General features: G+C 41.9%; 2 long non-coding RNA genes across 3 annotated transcripts in view; one reads left to right on the top strand and one right to left on the bottom strand.

Moving 5' to 3' along the window:
- Positions 1-1,715: 1,715 nt before the first annotated feature.
- On the bottom strand, positions 1,716-9,243 carry LOC135982644 (uncharacterized). Its single transcript, XR_010600125.1, has 3 exons — positions 3,753-9,243; positions 2,419-2,448; positions 1,716-1,855 (listed from the first exon to the last, which is right to left on the bottom strand). It is a non-coding gene; the product is annotated as an uncharacterized LOC135982644 (long non-coding RNA).
- The window catches only part of LOC122173575 (uncharacterized), a 96,615-nt gene continuing 82,204 nt past the window's right edge, over positions 3,747-18,157 (top strand). For both annotated transcript variants that reach the window (XR_006174151.2, XR_010600124.1), the window contains exons 1-2: positions 3,747-3,842; positions 9,372-9,449. This is a non-coding gene — a long non-coding RNA (uncharacterized LOC122173575). The remainder of the gene's footprint in view (positions 3,843-9,371; positions 9,450-18,157) is intronic.

The following is an 18,157-nucleotide window of genomic DNA, read 5'->3' as shown; positions in this document are numbered from 1 at the left end:
GAATAAGTTGGTGTTTTAGAAATCTGAATGAAAGGGAAAAAGTCTCTTACTTCTAACAGCTAGAGACCTGTTTGATAATCTGCCTTCTTTAAACTTATTTGAAGTATGGCCCAAAATGTAGGTTCTGCATCAAATAAGTCATTACAGAACCTAAATATAATAGAAATGCTTCCATTCTAATGGAAACAATTTTTGTTAAGAAATAAATCGTCCCCTGTAGTGTCTATAAAACAGATTCTGCAGATTATGCTATTGCATGAGAATCTGAGCAGGATATAGATTAGAAATAAGTGAAACTCACTAATGTCTTTTTATAGTCCAACCCAAGAGAAACTCAAAATAGAGATATGGCCCATCCCTCACAGTTTGGGAATTGTGGGAAATACATACACACAGTGTTTGATATATTCTGCTGTGAGTCTAAGTTATTAGAACCTTCAGATTTAACATTTGGTTAATGATTTAGTCCCTGATCTTGCACCACTGAAGTTAATGGAAGTTTTGTCATTGGCTTCAATAGGTACAGGATGAGGCCTTAAGAAGCTTTATACCCCCCACCCTTCTGCAAGATCTCTTTCGTCCAAGATGTTTTAGTTGTACTGCTGTGTGTGCTTTATCTCATATACTATTTCTCATAATCACTTATGAAATCTTAAATAATGTTAAAACGTACAAATAAAATTTCAGATCCACATCTGGACTTTTCCAAAACTGGAGAACAGAACTGGAGACTTTGGTTTGGCTTATTAATGAGTGAGGGTTCAGCAACCAAAGAGGCTGAATCGGTATGAAAACCTCCCAACGTTCTTCGGTGTTCAGGTATGGAGTTTTGGGTCAAGCCTACAACTTCAGTAAAAAGGTAAATAGGCACCCTAAAGAGTGAAAAGTACATTACATCTTAACAAATTCCTTCAATGTTAACACGGTGTTATTTGTAAAGACATTTATTTAATATTATGACCCTTTAACATGACAGAATTCCTTTTAAGTACAAATAAAATGAACTCCAGCCCCCTCTTTTTTGGGCTTTGGTTTTTTTATCTGCAGAGCTCAAGCTCTTATAAAAAAAAGCAAAATATTTAAAAGCAACCTCCCCTTTTTAAGCATAGCGGTTCTTATCCATGCTAAGGGCAAATCCTCGTTTAACACTGGGTTAGTTAACATGTTTTCTAACACAATACTTTATCCCAGTGTGGACAAAGTCTCTGAAAAGTAGGGCTGCAGTAGGAGAGCTCTGAAATGGAACAGAATTCCTGAAAAACTCACAGGACCCAAACGTTGCATCTTTGGAAATTGCTGCTATGGCAGCAAGGGAGTGAACTCCTACCATAAAACAAGCTGACCTGTTAAAAAGAAGAAATTGCAAACAGCTAAACAAGGAGGTGCAAGAGAGTGGGAAATATGAATGCAATGGCAGAGAGCTCCAGGTGGTCAACAGACAGATGCTTCAAACTGCTTATGTCAGCAGTGCAAGCCTACAATATAAGAACATCCTCCCTCTCCATCGCTACCAAATGCTGAAAGATGGGGAGTAGGGGGGGGGAAATCTTTGCTCTGGCTGTGACAGCAAGACTGAGGAGACAGCATTATAAGGAATGGACATGCTCGCATGGTAAAAATAGGGAGAATTCATTCAAAAGAGATAGAATTGCAGATGGAAATATATAACAGGTTATACGATGATGACAGGGAACTAAGAATAAACACAGAATTTACCTGTTTAAACAGCCGTCTCCCCTTGCACACAGTGAGCAGAACAGCAGCAGCATATTCTGCATGGATGTCTCTGAGAAACACAGAGGTCAAAAAGTTCCTGGAGATCTCCCCTACAGCAAACAGTTGAAAGGGCTGAAGCCTATTGCAAATAGCAAGGGAAAATGGGGTCTCTCCTTTACAACACATTCTTCTATCAAAACACTGGCCTGTAAATATTGTAAAATATGTTTTGCATAAATGCAATAATTTGGATAAAATACCAGTACATATAATTTAGCAACAAAATGACTATATGGAAGCACAAAAAGGTCAAAACCACGTCTACATTATGCAAAAAAGGGGCAGGGGGCTGCTGCAGGGAAGAGTAATTTAGTAAAGACAGTCATAACCTTCCTTATATTATTTAGGACATAGTTGTAGTTTGGTTAGCCCTAAAAATACATCAGTTGCATCTTTATAGGGAGCAAAACAAGGACTTCTTTAAATTGTGCAAGTCTGTTTGTGCCCATCTCCTCTGCAATATTGCCAACCCCATCATGAGTCAGGCATCAAAAAAAGAGATTTAAAAAAATCATAATACATTTGGGGTTCTTTTTAATTTCTGAGCCATAGATTACACTTGTCATATTTTCAAGTTTTTTCCTGCAACCATGAGATCTAGAAACATACTTTTTTCTTTTAAATGAAAGCTGAGATACTCACATAATAATCACTTTACTCCAGGAGCTGAGGCTTGAAAAAAAACACAAAATCCAAATCACCAAATATGACGAGAATCACAATAAAATCATGAGAGGTGGCAACACTGCTTATGAAAATTAGGACAAATAAAGTTTCTTTATAATTAGTAAAATTCATCCTTGCCTAAATCACTGACACACGTGATCCAAGATGAACCACACGTTAGCTGTGAAAAATACTAAAACAGCCGGCAAGGCATATACTTGTCAATTCATGTAGGAAATGTTGCACAACTGAAGGCATGTGTGCAGAAGCAACTGAAAGGCTCAGGTGAGTGGTAATATAGGTGAAGGTTCCATATCCTATGTTTCTAATTCAGATCCAGCATAGGGTAGTAGTGACTGAAACTGGCTACCACCTCAAGCCCATTTGCTAACTTATGGTGAAATCAGGCAGACCACTCAACACTGCAGAGACATATATATATATATATGCTTAACTTTGTTAAGCATGTGCCCAAGTCTTTGCAGGATCATGGCTGTAGTAGTTTAGCTCCAGTTTCCTGTAGACAAAGTCCATGTCACAAAACTCAATGGCATTAACTGGAAGGCTTGTTTGCATTCTACATAAGGAATCCAGGGCTTAAAAGGGCAAACTCTGAACTAACCTTCATTCCTGGAGGAAATTCCTCCAGGTAATGTCTGAACATGAGGCAGAGTGGCAAGACAGTGGGATTGCTTGCACTACTAACTGCCATGCTGTATCTGTTCCGGGGATCAGTACAGACTTCTGTCTCCAGAGTTGTCAGGCCGGTACCTCTTACAAGCACGAAAGGTCTGATCCTGAGAAATGCTGAGTGATCTTATTTGAAGTCAGTGGAAGTTCAAATCTTTTATACCATTTGTAAAAAGACATGGTTCATGGTATCCAAATCGGAATGTCTGTGTTCTCTCTCTCTAGAGAGATATGTATCATTTTTGGAATTTACATTGCATCTTTCAGCCAAGGGTCTTAAAGCAATTTGAGCAGGTGGGTAAAATGATCGCAGCTTTACAGATGGGGTAGCTGGGAAACAGAGGGATGATATGACTTGCCCAAAGTCACACAGCCAGTCAGTCAGTGACATAGTGGGAATAGAACGCACCTATTCTGGTCCTGTGCTCTCACTGTTAGACAGCACTGCCTTTCCTACCATTAGATGTCTTTTAACAAGTGCAGTATATATGGATAAAGACAGACCATCTGACTGTGTTTAAAACCAAACGTTTAAGAGGGTTTAGCACCATTTTTGGTATGCTCAGAGCATCCTTGGCAAGGGGGAAGGCCAGTGAACACAGAGCTGTCAATTACTTTACCTTCAGCAGGCAGAGGGAGTGTGATCCCAGCTCGGGTGCAGAAGCAATTCTGAGTATGAAGGAATTAACAGGAAAAGTCCCTGGCTCTGAGTAAGTGCTCACTTCTTGAATCTGGTGTGGGTTTGCAGTGGGAGGCACAATTTGTTACCGATTTTAACCTACTTGGGTTCGTTTTCTTTTTAAAAACTAAGCTCTCCTCTTACCCGCCTCTCCTTAAAGTCAGTGAAAAAGTTTAAGGTAAGGGAGTAATTTCCCCACTTCACTCCCAGAGAACAGAGCAGCCCAGTCCTGCACTCCGTGTGCCAGCGCTATCCAGCCCGGGCTTTGCGCATTGCCGGGCTGCTCCTCCAGTTCAATCTATTTCTCTGCTGCAGCCCGGAGAGTGAGTGAGGCAGAATCGCACGCAATCACAGGATCAGTGGATCCTTACACCATTAACTCACATGCACAGATCAAGCGAGCTAGGAGGACTCAGCACCCACTCATCCCCTCCCCTCCAAAAAGTCCAGAGCGCTCCCCCAGACCCAGTGCATCTCAAAAACATTCCTGGCAGTCAAAAGGGGAAGGAGGGCACCCTGTGGGAGCTGGAAAACAGGGACTATTTTCTCTTACTGTGTCCTCTCCTAGCCTGGTGTAATGAACAACATTCCTAGGTTGAAGCCTTCTCTCTGCTCTGTGCCTATTAGCTGTTCCAGCTCCCTCCCTCTGCTGCTTGTTTTCCGCCCTAATAAAGATCATAGAGAAAATAAGCATTTAAAAACCCTTGCAAAGTGACCAGGAGTTGATCAAGTTAAGTGTTTAAGCCCCAAGATTTGCAACGATGCATATTTCGCACTGTTAACATTATTGTTTCCCCTTCAAAGTGCCAAGAGGCAGGGGGTGGGGATCTGCCTGCAATTGCTCCACATGCATCAATAGTTGTCAGTAAAATCAAACTGACGTCATCCTTGGGTAAAAAGATCTGTCTCTTTTGTTCTCGTTCCCCCCCCTTCCAACTCCCCCCTCCCCGTTGCAAATCAAAAGCAAGAACATTTGCAAAAAATAAAAATAAAACAATAAGAACCCCCCCCCCCACACACACACGCACACTTTAATTGCAAATGCAAAAGGAGAGGCGGCATTAAAGATCCTGCCTAGGCTGTGCTAAATTTTAATGAATGCATCAAGCCTTTTGATCTCTCTGAGTCAGTTGGGTTCAGTTGTGCCGGAAGGTTAGTTGCATATCCTGGCTGATCTGAAATTCGATCGGCAGAGGGGGCAAAGAAAAAGAAAAGCATTTTAATGGGAATCAATAGAGGATCATAGGGTCCTGGAAGTAAATACGTGTTGATTAAAAATGCTATGTGATTTTTTTTTATGTGCACGCCTTGTTTAAAAAACAAAAAGCACCAAAAGCAAGTACCCCGCAAAACAGAAAAAGAGAGAGAGAGAGAGAGAAGGCTGAGAAAACGGCTTTCCAAATCACTCTCTGTGGGCTTGGGTTTCAGAGATAGGGAGGCAGTCAGCAGACCAAGAGTTTGTGCAACGCTTCAAGCTACAGCGCGCAAATTTAAAGCAGTCGGCTCCAAACGACATCATAAATCCTTATTGCAAATGCATTTCTACTTCTACCCTGTTTACTCGTGCATTATTAAAACAAAACAAAAGAAAAAACAACAACAACAACAAAACCCGACAATTTGTTCCCTATCCCTCACCTCCCAAGCCACAGGAGACCATAATAACTGACACAGGGGGGAAGCTGTGTGTTTTGTTCCACTCACAAGTTTTCACAGTTAAACTTTCTGAACATTATTTTTGCCGCTATTCAGGAAATATTGAGCTGAATGGTTCTATAGAAATTGCCTGACTTTGTATGAAAAAGCAGCAATTAAAATTATACTTAACAAATGTTTAGAAAGAACTAAGTCACCTGATACTCAGACTTGATTCACCTGCCTATTCATTAAAATAAAAACGAACCCCTAATTATATTTTGTGTTGCTTTACAAGGGCCGGTGTGCACGCGCACACACACACACACACACATCTGACCGTAGTGGAAAATAACAGTGGAAAAAATTGTTGTCCAGAAGGTTGAAAAGTGACTTGTAGTGGGATATAACGTCTGAAGTCACAGAGAGAGGGCATTGTTGCCCCCAAAGGTCACATTTTAATCCCAAAGGAAAGTTTTCCTGTACGCTAAAAATACTTACCTAGATGTATAAGCTTTGCTATCTTTTTCTCCTGTAGTTCTACTTACCCTCTTCTAAGACTTCTCTAGTTTAACTCAGAAAATGGTTCTTAATTATTTGCATTACATTAGTGTCTACAACCCCTTGTACTAGCATGTTTGTAATACACACACATGAAAAGACAGTGTTACAACTAAATAGATAAGACAGAGGGTAGGAGGGGAGACAGAGGCAAAGATAGAATGTGACTTGTCCAAGGTCACACAGCAGCAGTTCAGTCGTCTCCTGGGTCAGTGCCTCATCCACTAGGCCACACTGCTTCACTTAGTGTTTTTTGAGTATCCCTGTCAAGGGCCCAACGGCAGTAATTGTGACATCCATCCTGGATAAATATAGCAGAACATTTCCCTCAAACTTTACAGTTTTTGCCAATCCATTTAATCATTCATTCTTATCAAGAACATTATCAGGCGTAGGTGCTGGAACTAGGGGTGCCGCAGCACCCCCTGGCTTGAAGTGGTTTCCATCACACACAGAGTTTACAGTTGGGTTCAATGGCTCTCAGCACTCCCACTATACAAATTGTTCCAGCACCCCTGTTTTCAGGCATATCTCTTGGTGTACCCAGTGGTGATTACAAACATTAGTTTTTATTTTTAATTTCTTTCCATTTCTCTTAAGTATTTATTGACTAGATTTAAAGACCACATATTGCTGTAGAGGCAGCATTTTCCCCCACTCTGTTTTGTTAAACCCCTCCCCGCCCACTCACAATGGTTATCCGTACATCAGTTAATCTTTATTTTATGGTGCTCTTTGGAGAGAATTTGTGACAGGAAGGACATTCTTAGGTAGCAGAGCAGGCAATAGTTGAGGGTAACAGTAATTTAATTATACAAAGGAAGGGGGAACTACTAGATGTAATTCTTTTCTTTTAAAACGATGACTACAATAGTAATAAACTCTAATAAATTATTGCTGCTCTCTGCAGAACAAACTACAAGATGATATTGGATATAATGAGATGCCATTGTCACTTATTAACATACAAACATGGAAGACAATGGAAAGTCAACTATTTAAATAATTTTGTAACTTCCCTCCCATTTTAGTGCTCAAGAAAGGTACCAAATTAATATCCCTACAGAATGAAGGGCTTCATTTGTCTATAGAGAAGGTATAATCGAGGTATCTTTCCCACACTCTAGCTTTCTCCTCACTGTCTCAAACCATTTTTTGGAGAGACCACAATTAGGCCTTAATCCTGCAACCATTTACCCACTTGCTGAACTTAATACACTGCAAGTAATTCTATAGAAATCATTTGGACTACAGAAGTACATAAAGATAAGCCTGTAAGTCTTTATAGGGTCAGGGCAATAGCGGTAGAAGGCTACTGTGGTATGTCTACACTACAATTAAAAACCTGCAACTGGCCTGTGTCAGCTGACTCGGGCTCAGGCTAAGGGGCTGTTTATTTGCGGAGTAGATATTCAGGCTCAGGCTGGAGCCCAAGCTCTGGGCTGTTGCCCCCCCGCCCCTTTGCGGGGTCCTAGAGCCCAGCCCAAGCCTAAACATCTGTACCTCAATTAAACAACCTCTTAGCCCGAGCCCCTTTGCTGAAGTCAGCTGGCATGGGCCACCCATGAAGGGCTTAAATTCTCAAAGATTATTTCCCGGAGTCCCCCCACTCCCATTCAGGGCTCCGGGCTTTAGCCACGCAAGAGAGGGAGGGAGGCACTGGGGCTCAGGGCTTCCGTTCCGGTGCACACTGTGAGGATGAAGCCCCTAGCCCCGACGCCTCTCACGGCACTGAAGCCCTGAGTCCCGAACTCATGCGCCTCCTGCGGGTTTGAAAATATTTACTGGAACTCTGCTCTGGTGGGCTCTGGCTGAATTTAAGCCCTAGATTCACAGGTCTTTAATTATAAGTATAGCTGTACCCTGAGTCTCAATTTAGTCCTGGGGTATCTGCTCCCAAGGTTGCTAATTATAGTGGTTAGTATTTTATTTTTTATATGGAGATCTACTAGGAACAGGAATGAGACACCGACTCATTTCACACAGGCCAGCAAATCACCTCAGGGGGTAACTACTTTTAGTTATTCCCAACCTGGACTAGAGTATCTGGAAGTGAAAGGTGCTACAGGCCTGTAACAATACCTTAGGCCTGTAACAATGCCTCAAAGCCGGTCCGCTGCTTGTTCAGGTAAAGCCCCTGGTGGACCAGGCCGGTTTGTTTACCTGCCGCGTCCACAGGTTCGGCCGATTGCGGCTCCCACTGGCTGCGGTTTGCCGCTCCAGGCCAATGGGGGCTGCGGGAAGGGCGGCCAGCACATTCCTCGGCCCACGCCGCTTCCCGAAGCCCCCATTGGCCTGAAGCAGTGAACCGCGGCCAGTAGGAGCCACGATCGGTCGAACCCGCGGACAGGTAAATAAACCGGCCCGGACCGCCAGGGGCTTTCCCGGAACAAGCGGCGGCCCGACTTTGAGAAGCACTGCCCTAGGCTATTCCGTATCCCAGTCTCCGCCATTGTTTTCAATCGAGATACCACAGGGATGTGCACAATCAGTGGAGAAATGGAAAAGAAAATTGACTACCGAGAGCACACCATCTGGGGCTGCTTGCTGCTTCCTGCCTCCCTCCTGAAGCCACTTCCCTTATTAGGGTTGTGGGAGTTTTTGAGCAGTAATCCAGCCTAATCACCCAATCCAAGCCTGTTTTACCATGGGCGCTACGCACATTTCATCAGCCCTTTCTGAGAATCTCTCCCTTTTCCTTTCATCTTTTTTTTTTGCCTCAGCAAAACCCTATTGGTGGGGTTTCTTTTTCTGCTCATTTGAACATGAACAGGGTGACTGGAAGAAGAAGAGACCTCCAAAGACAGGGAGCAGGCCTGGGAACAGTGTCCCGCCCACATTGAGGCACCTTGCACTGTCTGCCAATGAGAACATTAGGGAGGGACACAGACAGAGGTGAGAGGCTGCAACCATTAGTCAGAAGGAGTAGGGAAGTGGGGCGGGACTGTTCCCACTAGCCCAGCCCATTGGAGTTCTGGTGTATTCGGGTCTCAGATTTACTCCTGCAACTGTATTTTGGTGAATGACTATTATTTGTATTATGGCAGTGCCCAGGGACCAATTAGAATGGGGCCCTAACGTGCTGGGCATCGTACAAACATAGCATAATAGACTGTCCTTGCACTGAAGAGCTTACAATCTACATAGATAAAATGGACAAAGGGCAGAAGAAAGAGACATACAAGCAGAGTGAACAGAGTGATGGCTTACAGATATTATGTTCTGTTACTGCTCCTGCAATGAGTGCAGCATAAATGCCTATGCAGTTAGATAACCCCCAAAGGCTGAAGAACAAATTAACAAAATGAGTTATGGCTGCCATAGAACCTTTAGCATGTTTCCTTTATTCCTTCATTGTTTCCAGTTATTGCAGTGCAGCAAGTGGGAGAACACCAGCTATTCTGAGACACCTGGGTTCGTGCACTATGCTGAGTGGAATGAGGTAAGAGCTCTGTGGCAACTGTAACTGAGAATGTCTTTACTTTTATTAGTTTGTGTCTTAACTTTTATTAAGTCCTTTGGCGCCTGAGGACATATATACATTCATTCGTCTCACAGTTTTGAAAATGCCAGCGTTCCAAAGGTTAATTATATTTTTTTTTACATATTTGTATATGTAATTTATTTTATACAACAGAACTGTTTTTGCAGTGGTTTTTGTATGACCACCATGTCATAACACTTTCCTGGGTTCAGTGACCTAAGACAGTGGGCGGTACATGCTTCTGAACATATTACAGAAAACTGATGTAAAAACACAGTATGCTAAAGGGTAACATCACAGGTGTTAAAGTGGTGTTTAGAACCCTCTCCTTCCCAAAATACAAAAAAATTACGTTTCTCTTGTGCTACAATGTCTTCCCTATTGAATGATAGAAGAAACATTCCAGATTCTGTGCTGCAAGTGCTCTCCTTTCCCAGAGGCTGGCTACATCCATGCGTGTAGAGCTTTTGATTAGATCTGCTGTTTTGCCTATGGCAATCTTCCCTGCAAACATCCTTTGTCTATACATCATTTGAGCATCTATACATGATAAGATTGCGACCTTTTTATTAAAGCAAAACAGTGGCTTTCTTCTCTATAAGCTTTTCTCCTTCCTCAGCTCTGTATCTGTCCCCAGGGGATGTGAGAAGGACAGGGAACTTTGAAAAACCTTTCACCCCTTTGTTCTCCTTGGAAGAATCTGGGAACAGTTTCTGTTTGTAAAGACCAAGGTAGACATTCATAAAAGGGGACCTTTTTCTGCGTTGAAGGTGGCCAAGTTGCTAAAAATGTATTGCAGTATGTTAATAAGGTAACTTTATTCCATAAAAGAAAACAAAAATATTTTGATATGTATTTTTTCTTAATTTATACACTGATTTATGTCTCCACCCTCCCATTACTTTCTGGCACCAACCACAATAGCATTTGCACACTGCAGTGCACTGAAGCAAGTAAGAGCTTTCTTTCCATTTCACTCTAAATGGAGTTTTACTATACTTGAGTTCACTATAAGCAAGTTCCATTGTATTCCCGTTAAATGAATAAAGATTTAAGAGTACTCAAAATGTGAAATCCAATAGAAGTGGCTTGTGTGAAAAAAGCAAATGAAAAACATACTTTCCTTACAGTAAACCAAATGCTTTTCACTAAAACACATCAGTTAAAAGAACATATTTTGGTGTGAAGGCAGGTCATGCATCTATTTTCTACCGGGTAGTGTGATTAGTAGAGACACATTCAATTAGTTAGTTTTTACTGTAGAACTGTACTTTACACATGGACTGTGGCATATATGATGTATAGTGCAGTCTCTTGCAAAATATGTTCCTATTTATGCTGATAGTAATAGAGAAAACCTACTACAGAACACTATATCAAGGCAGTCATAAGTTCACCAGAGTTAAAAATGGAAAAAACTTGTTAGATCATCTAGGCCACCCCCCTGCAAATGGACAATTGTTCTCTGCAGTACACCTTAATCCAGCCTTATTTAAATGTCTCAGGTGATGGGGTTTCTATCACTTCCATTTGAAGATTATTCCATAATCTAATGTTTCTGACAGTTAGGAAATTTTTCTGATATTCTGCCCAAATTTTCGTTTTCTTAATTTCATCCCCTTATTTCTAGCTCTACTACATTGAACAATGCTAAGAAATTCCTCTCTGTTCTCTCCATTCATCCTTCCTATATTTGTAGACAGTTATCATTTCCCCTTGATTAACTGTCACTTGCTTTTATAAATCAGTCCCTCCACTTGACTAATCAGTTTTGTTGCTCTTCTCTGAACTTCCTCCAATTTGTCTACATCTTGTATGGAGGTGTCCAGAAGTGAATCCAATATTCCACCTGAAGTATCACCAGATTCAAAAAGAGAGACACTATCACTTCTCTGCTCTGACATTATCCCTCTGCATATACAGCCCCAAATTGCCTTGGCCTTTTATACTGACACATCTCATTGCAAAGTCATATTCAATTTGTTGTTCACTGTCACCTCTAGGTCTCTTTTGCTTCTTCCCAGGTTTCTCCTTCTCTATGAATATCTGTGTTGCTGATTATTTTTCTTCAGTGTATTAGTTTTCATTTTTCCAGGTTGAATCTCACCTTTTATTTCCTGCCTACATTTTTAATCTCGTTAGTTCTCTTTGTATTATTGCTGTCCACTCTGATATTCTCAGTCCCCATCCCCCTGATTGTCATGTACGAATTTCATTAATGTTCTGTTTACCTCCTCTTCCAGATTATTAATCAAGATATTAAGTAAGATCAAACCTAAAACATATCCCTGCAGCAACCCAGCCCAATATATCACCCGCCACCAGGGCTTTACCCATTGCATAAAGTCCTTCAACCAGTTTTCAGTCCATGTGACAGGGCTCATACCAAGTCAATTTAAATTAGATTTTTTGTGAGAGGCTCCTTTAAAATTTCAAAGAGTTTTATGGAATTTAGCCACACAATTTGCCATTCCTTTTTCTTCTCAGGGACATCCTGCTCCTCCCAGTTTCCATATATGGCAATAGGGTATGAGGGAGCGAAGTGAGGAGAGATTTGTTTATCCTTGGCTGATTGACAGGAGAGATAGAATGGGATGTGCAGTTCAAAGATGGTCTTTAGTCTTTATTTTTATTGTTAAAGGTTTCATTATCTTATCCATTTTAAAGTCATCATTAATTTCCTTTCCTACTGCCTCATTGATTAATGGGCCTACTTTTTCTGATGCTGCTTTTTCCATTCATATATTTGTAAAAGCCCCTCATATTTCCCTTACCCACTTTGGCTACTATTAGCTCCTTCTGCTTTTTTATCCCCCTTTCTCTTTTCCCTGCAAGGTTCAATAGGCTGTGTTTTCTTATTTGATACCCCTGCCCTTTCTCTGTTTCCAACAGGAGGATTTTTTTAATCTTGAATTTTTTTAGCAGAATTTCATGATGCTGAATTGGCTTTTTTTGATTCCTTGTATTTTATTTTTTTTAAGAAGAAAATCAGATTAAGAATGGGTGTTCTCCAGACTTCCTTCAAATTCATCAACTTTTTTCTTACCTGTTCCACCGAACCTTTTTCATTATAATGAGATTTGGATCAGGTCTAGAGGAATCAATCTCCCATAGGTGATCTTGTGGGATCTGTGTAGGCCTCTACTCTGCCATCTGGTTCCACTGGCTCCTGCCAGCACTTTGACACATCATGGCTTCTGTAGGGCCAATGCTTCAAGTAGGTTCCCCTACTGTGGGTAGGAGAAGGATATAGCCACAGCATTCTCATAAAACACCCTCGACCCCTGTTCTGTGGTGCGAGTACTACCCCATAGGAGAAGTCATTTGCTCCAATATAGGTTCTGAAATCAGACCAAAGTGTAACCATAGAAGGAAATGGCATAGGAGAAACTAGTGTGAATTTAGCACAAGTTTATAGTTGTGACAGATTCTAGCAAGCACCCCTTCCTGGCCTCTCACTAGGATTGCTGTGAGGGGAATCCATGCCTCTGTGCTCTGGATTCCCTGAGTTGTGTTAAACTTTTGGAGCCTGCATTGAGTTCAGACACTGATCCAATCTTGGGTCCCTAGGCAAACTCTCAGGGTGCAGATCTTCTGTCTGGCACCCCCTCCGTGTGTTGGAACCCATTGTCCAGCTGCCTACCCTCTCTGGGCACAGCACTGACCATCAAACTCCCCAGTACTTAAGCAGAACCCTCTCCCAAAAGGTGTAAGCGTCTGGTTACAGTTTAGTTCTCTTAGGGGCACGCAGCCAGTTGTGAAGCAGTTAACACACACACACACTTTGCACTGTGTGACACCTTTATGCTCTTTTATACTTAAGCCTATAAAGTACAGGAGAGTACAGATCATAAACACTAAATGAATGTCCCTTCCTTGGTCTCTTCAGCTTTCCAAAGCATTCTTTGGGTGGGGGTCTGAGTTCCTTGGGTTGTCCAGAGTCCTTTGAGCCATCTGTGCTCAGGAAAGCAGGCAGGGACCCTCTGCCCCATGAGCCTGCTACATGCTGGGTGACCTTTCCCTCCTGAATCCTTTTACCCAGTTTCTGTGACCTTGCTCTCTCTTACCCCATGCTTCTTCTTCCGGTCTGGTTCCCCGGTTCCTGTATGTTTCATTATTTAAACCTCTCCTGGTCACCTGGTCTCTCTTGTTCGACACCTGTTAAGTTTCTGTTGTTCCTACCCTTCCCCTTTCCTTCAGGGGATAAAGCTAAAACTGGATTTCCAAGGCCTGAGCTGCTTTTTAGTGTATTCTTTGTGAGGCCTAAGTACTGTTTTTAACCGTAAGTATTTCCCATTGTCCCTGTCTGGTATATCTCTACTACAGAACTTATCAGCAATGGTGGATCCACATACATATTGGCGCTCATGATTCAGCACTTTTCCCTAATGCAACTTCATAATAGCAAGCAGAAATCTAAGTTGTACAGACATAGTCCCAATTCATCACAATAGTCATCAAAACTCATTTGATGGTTAGGTGGCCCATATAAAATGGGTCAAGTCTGGAATGCTTTTGTTGGTCCCAATGTTGATCTTGGCAACAAAAGTATTGAAAAATAGCGCTGCACATTGTGCTGTCATTTGAGTGACTCAGGGTCTGATCTTTCCATTAACTTGAATGGACTTTGGATCAGGCCCCCAGTGCATTAACCCTTGCCTTCAGAGGCTTTGCAGAAAAGGAATTTTCTCCATGTTCTCAAAACTGCTACAAAGCTAAGCTACTCCTAGCCTAGTCTCTCTACACTTATTTGTTCCCAGTGCTTTTTCTCAACCTTCCCTTCCTTCTGCAGACAGGCACTTCCCTCACAGCACCCTTTCACCCCACATTGGTTAGTCAAGCAGTGCTACTTCTCCATCATTACAGCTCATTGCCATTTTTCAGAATTCATAATTTTCATTCACATGTTGAGGCTGGGCGAGAGGGGGAAAGGAGAAACATTTCATGAACTGTTCTCCTTCCTGTTTTTGACCAGCTGTATTTATCATCCTTCTTTTCTGGTGAATGATATGGGGAAATTACCATCTCTGAATGGAATAAAATAAAAACATGGGGGAAAAGTTTTTGGTGTAGGTTTTTTGCCCCCTTTTCTTGGAAGGAAGAGGGACCAGTAACTCCCAAACCACAGCATCCTCTTGCTCCTGGTCCCCTCCACTCCTCCCTACGGTGGATCCCGCTCTCTTTCCCCATGCCCCAACAGGAGCATCTTCTTGCTCCTTTTAGCTGCCAATGCCTTCCCTGACCACCATTTTTTCTTATTTTCTTTTCTCAACTATTAACATAGTGCTGCAAAAGTATGGTAGCCATAGAGACCTCTGCGTGTCAGCACTGGCTTTTGGTGAGGGCAGATCATACCACTTTCATATACTGAATATGTAAAGGAGTGAACATGGGTTGACAGGGGTTGCCCCAAGGAAAAAGATTTATGGAGGGAAAAGTCCCAGAATGAATGTGCAGATGGAAGCTTATGGACAAAGTCCTTTTGGGATAGCTAATTTATTTGCCTAAAGGAGGTAAGGGAGAGAGATGCTCCCCTGTGCTTGGGGACAGGTGGAGTCTATACTCAGGTATCTCTGGCTCCTCTACTGGAAGGATGAAAAAAGCTCTGATTTATAATTTTGTTCATTGGTAACAGGAGTTTGGTAATGATACTTGACACATTATATTTTGTGTGGGAAGGCAGTATTGCCTAGTAATCAAAGCTGTGGATTAGGGGCCACGGCTCCTGGTTTCTATTCCTGGCTGTACTGGTTACTCACTGTGAGACCTTGGGTAAGGGGTCTGCCTCAGTTTCCCTCTATGCAAACTGGGGATAATAAATACCACCTACCTGTTTCGCAAGTGTACTGAGAGGCTTAAAGTTAGTAAGGTTGGCTGAGATCCTTGGATAAAAAGTGGTCTGGACAGAGGATTACTATATTTTCATTATAAGCCTTCTGTACAAAGCTTTTCTTTCAGTGATAATATCTGTAGGGTCTGTTTTTCAGAGGTGCTGAACTCCTGCAGTTCTCGTTGACTTCAGCTGGGGTTGCGGGGCTCAGCACCTCTGAAAAGCAGGCCCAGGCATTAAATAAAAGCATCTAATATTGCTTTTCTGCTGAAGTATACACTGTGCAACCCAGCATTTTCCAGTTTCAGATAATAACTATAAACCATAAATGTGAGCTATAACATTATTAACTTAGCTATAAAAGGTTTTTCTCATTAAACTAAAAATCTATCTTTTGGGGTAAGATGTATGATAGGGTTAGCGGCTTGCAGGGGGAGTGAGGGGCAACAGCTTGGTCATTGAGGGATAAATCTCTCCTAATCTTAAAAGCGAGACAAACACAGACTTTTTCTTCTATTTCTCTGCAAACTAAGACCATTGTGTTTCCATCCTTGGCTGTGTCAGCAATGATAGCCCTTTTTTCCAACATTGATTGTTGACTTCCCTTGACACCATATCACAACCCATTAGTGCTGAAAACTGACAAGCCCAGCTGCAACAGCAAAATGGCACGTTCAAAAGAAAAATATGCAAGGGACAAACACAGAACACTATTCATATAAAAAAGTTGTGGTTTTTTTGTCTTACCTCTGTAAAAGTCAAGAAAGTGGATATTTTGTCCCCTTTAACCAAACCTTGAAGTGTATTTTTCTAACTAACAAAATACTTCTCTTTTATTTTTTTTTAATAAGGGCTTCGATTTCTGTTTTACAAGAGCAGCTACATCGAGGTATATTAAAAGAGAATCTCTCTTTAAGATGTTTTCAGGAAATATCTTGCTGATGTCAATATATTGCATGTTTCTTTTTAGACAGCGACATTTCAGATAAATTAGCAGCTCAGCAATTCCTGGCTTCTGAGGTCCCAGCTCCAGGCCTTGGCACTGTTTGTTAAGTTACATTTTTTTCCTGTGGAGTAATATAGTGTGTGTCTGTATTCTGGAAGGTACAGTAATGGTAATGGCAAGCATTCCCAGTGATTGTACACATGATTGCCCAGGGGAAGAAAATGACAGTCTCCATAGTTCCAATAGGCCTTGTACTTGCAGAGATATAGAGCTTGAGCAAGGGCAGGCAACTTGTCAAAATCTTAGAGCCAAGGTCCCTGTTTGCTATTACTCTAAGGGCAGCAAGCACGTTTTCCTCTGTCAAAGCCCAAGGAATGCTGCACCAAACAAATGGAGCCCATCAGGTTTGAGGCACTGCCGCTAGTTGCAAATGGTTATGGGGTAGCAACGACAGAAAACTGGTGAGGAACATTTTTAAAAAGAGAAAAAAAAGCATGAAAATCAAAATAAGCAAAACTGGATCAGGAACACATCTGAAATCCTGTAGAGGGCAGCGAGGGTACCCAAACAAACAAAAAAACCCACACCCTGTTAGCAGTGATGCGTTGTTTTGAGTAAAAGGAATTATGTAGACATGTTCTTTCTAACAAATAGCTTTAGAAACAAACCCAAAGGACATTCACCCTAAACTCTCTATTATGTATTCAACCCTGTCATTGCAAATATAAATGGGTTCCTTAAAGCTTTTATGGCATTTAGAGTCCCCATGGACCAAGGGCACCGCACAGAGACAGTCCTTTCCCCAAAGTGCTTAGATTCTATATTGACACGATGGACAAAGGAAGCATTATTAGCACTCCCGTTTTACAGGTGGGGAACTGAGATGCAGAGACTAAGGGCTAGTCTACACTAGAAGCACTACACTGGCGCAGCTGCACCAATGTGCATCTGGTGAAGACACTCTATAAATCCATCTCCATGAGAGGCACTAGCTATGTCATCAAGAGAAGCTCTTCTGCTGACATAGTGCTGTCCGCACCGGTGCTTAGGTCAGTGTAGCTTACGTCGCTCAGGGGTGTGGCTTATTCACACCCCTGAGCGATGTAAGTTACACTGAAGTAAGTGGTAGTGTAGACCTGGCCTAAGTGAGTTGTCCAAGTTTACACAGTGAGTCCGTCGCTGAACAAGGAATTGAATCCCACACTTTTGAATCCCCAACTAGTGCCTTTACCACAAACCATTCTTGCGTTCAAGTTTCCTCTCTCTTCTTCTTCCTCCCCTAGTCAGTGTCACCCAAGGACTTTCTGAAATACCCAGTGACACTCTGGATGTGTCTTTTTTAATGTGTTTCTTTGGGATAATGAAGGAGTTGGATCACTTTTTCCTTCACATGCTCGTTACAATTTAATTGTAGCTGGTTCTCAGGAGGTTTTTCATATGGTTTGCTTAATTATGCTACGTTTGGAGAGTAATATAGAATAGGCTCATGCAACATTTGAAGCTATGTCAAATAAAAGTCCTAGCTTTATTGTGGCAATCTCGATTGTGAAAAGGCCTGTGTGGCCCACCCCAGCCACTCATGCTCAATTTTATAGCCCTGCATGGATACAAAATTTGTATCCGCAACTGATCGGTGATCCACAAAAATGGTCTGCAGATGTAAAGTGGATATCTACAGATTTGCAGGGCTCTAACAATTCTATCTGAATGGGCAACATTTTCAGAAACACTCAAGCGTCCAAAAGATACAAAGGGCCTGATTTACCACTACAGTTCTCCAGTTTTACACTGGTGTAGCTCCACTGAAATCAGTAGAGCAGTGGTGAATCAGGCCTCAAACCTCCTCAGAATATTTCAGTGTGAGGAAAAAGGTGAAATACAAACCTTCCA

This window comes from Chrysemys picta, chromosome 3 (genome assembly GCF_011386835.1).
Source record: "Chrysemys picta bellii isolate R12L10 chromosome 3, ASM1138683v2, whole genome shotgun sequence".
Taxonomy (NCBI): Eukaryota; Metazoa; Chordata; order Testudines; family Emydidae; genus Chrysemys; species Chrysemys picta.
This window is presented reverse-complemented; position numbering and strand designations above follow the sequence as displayed.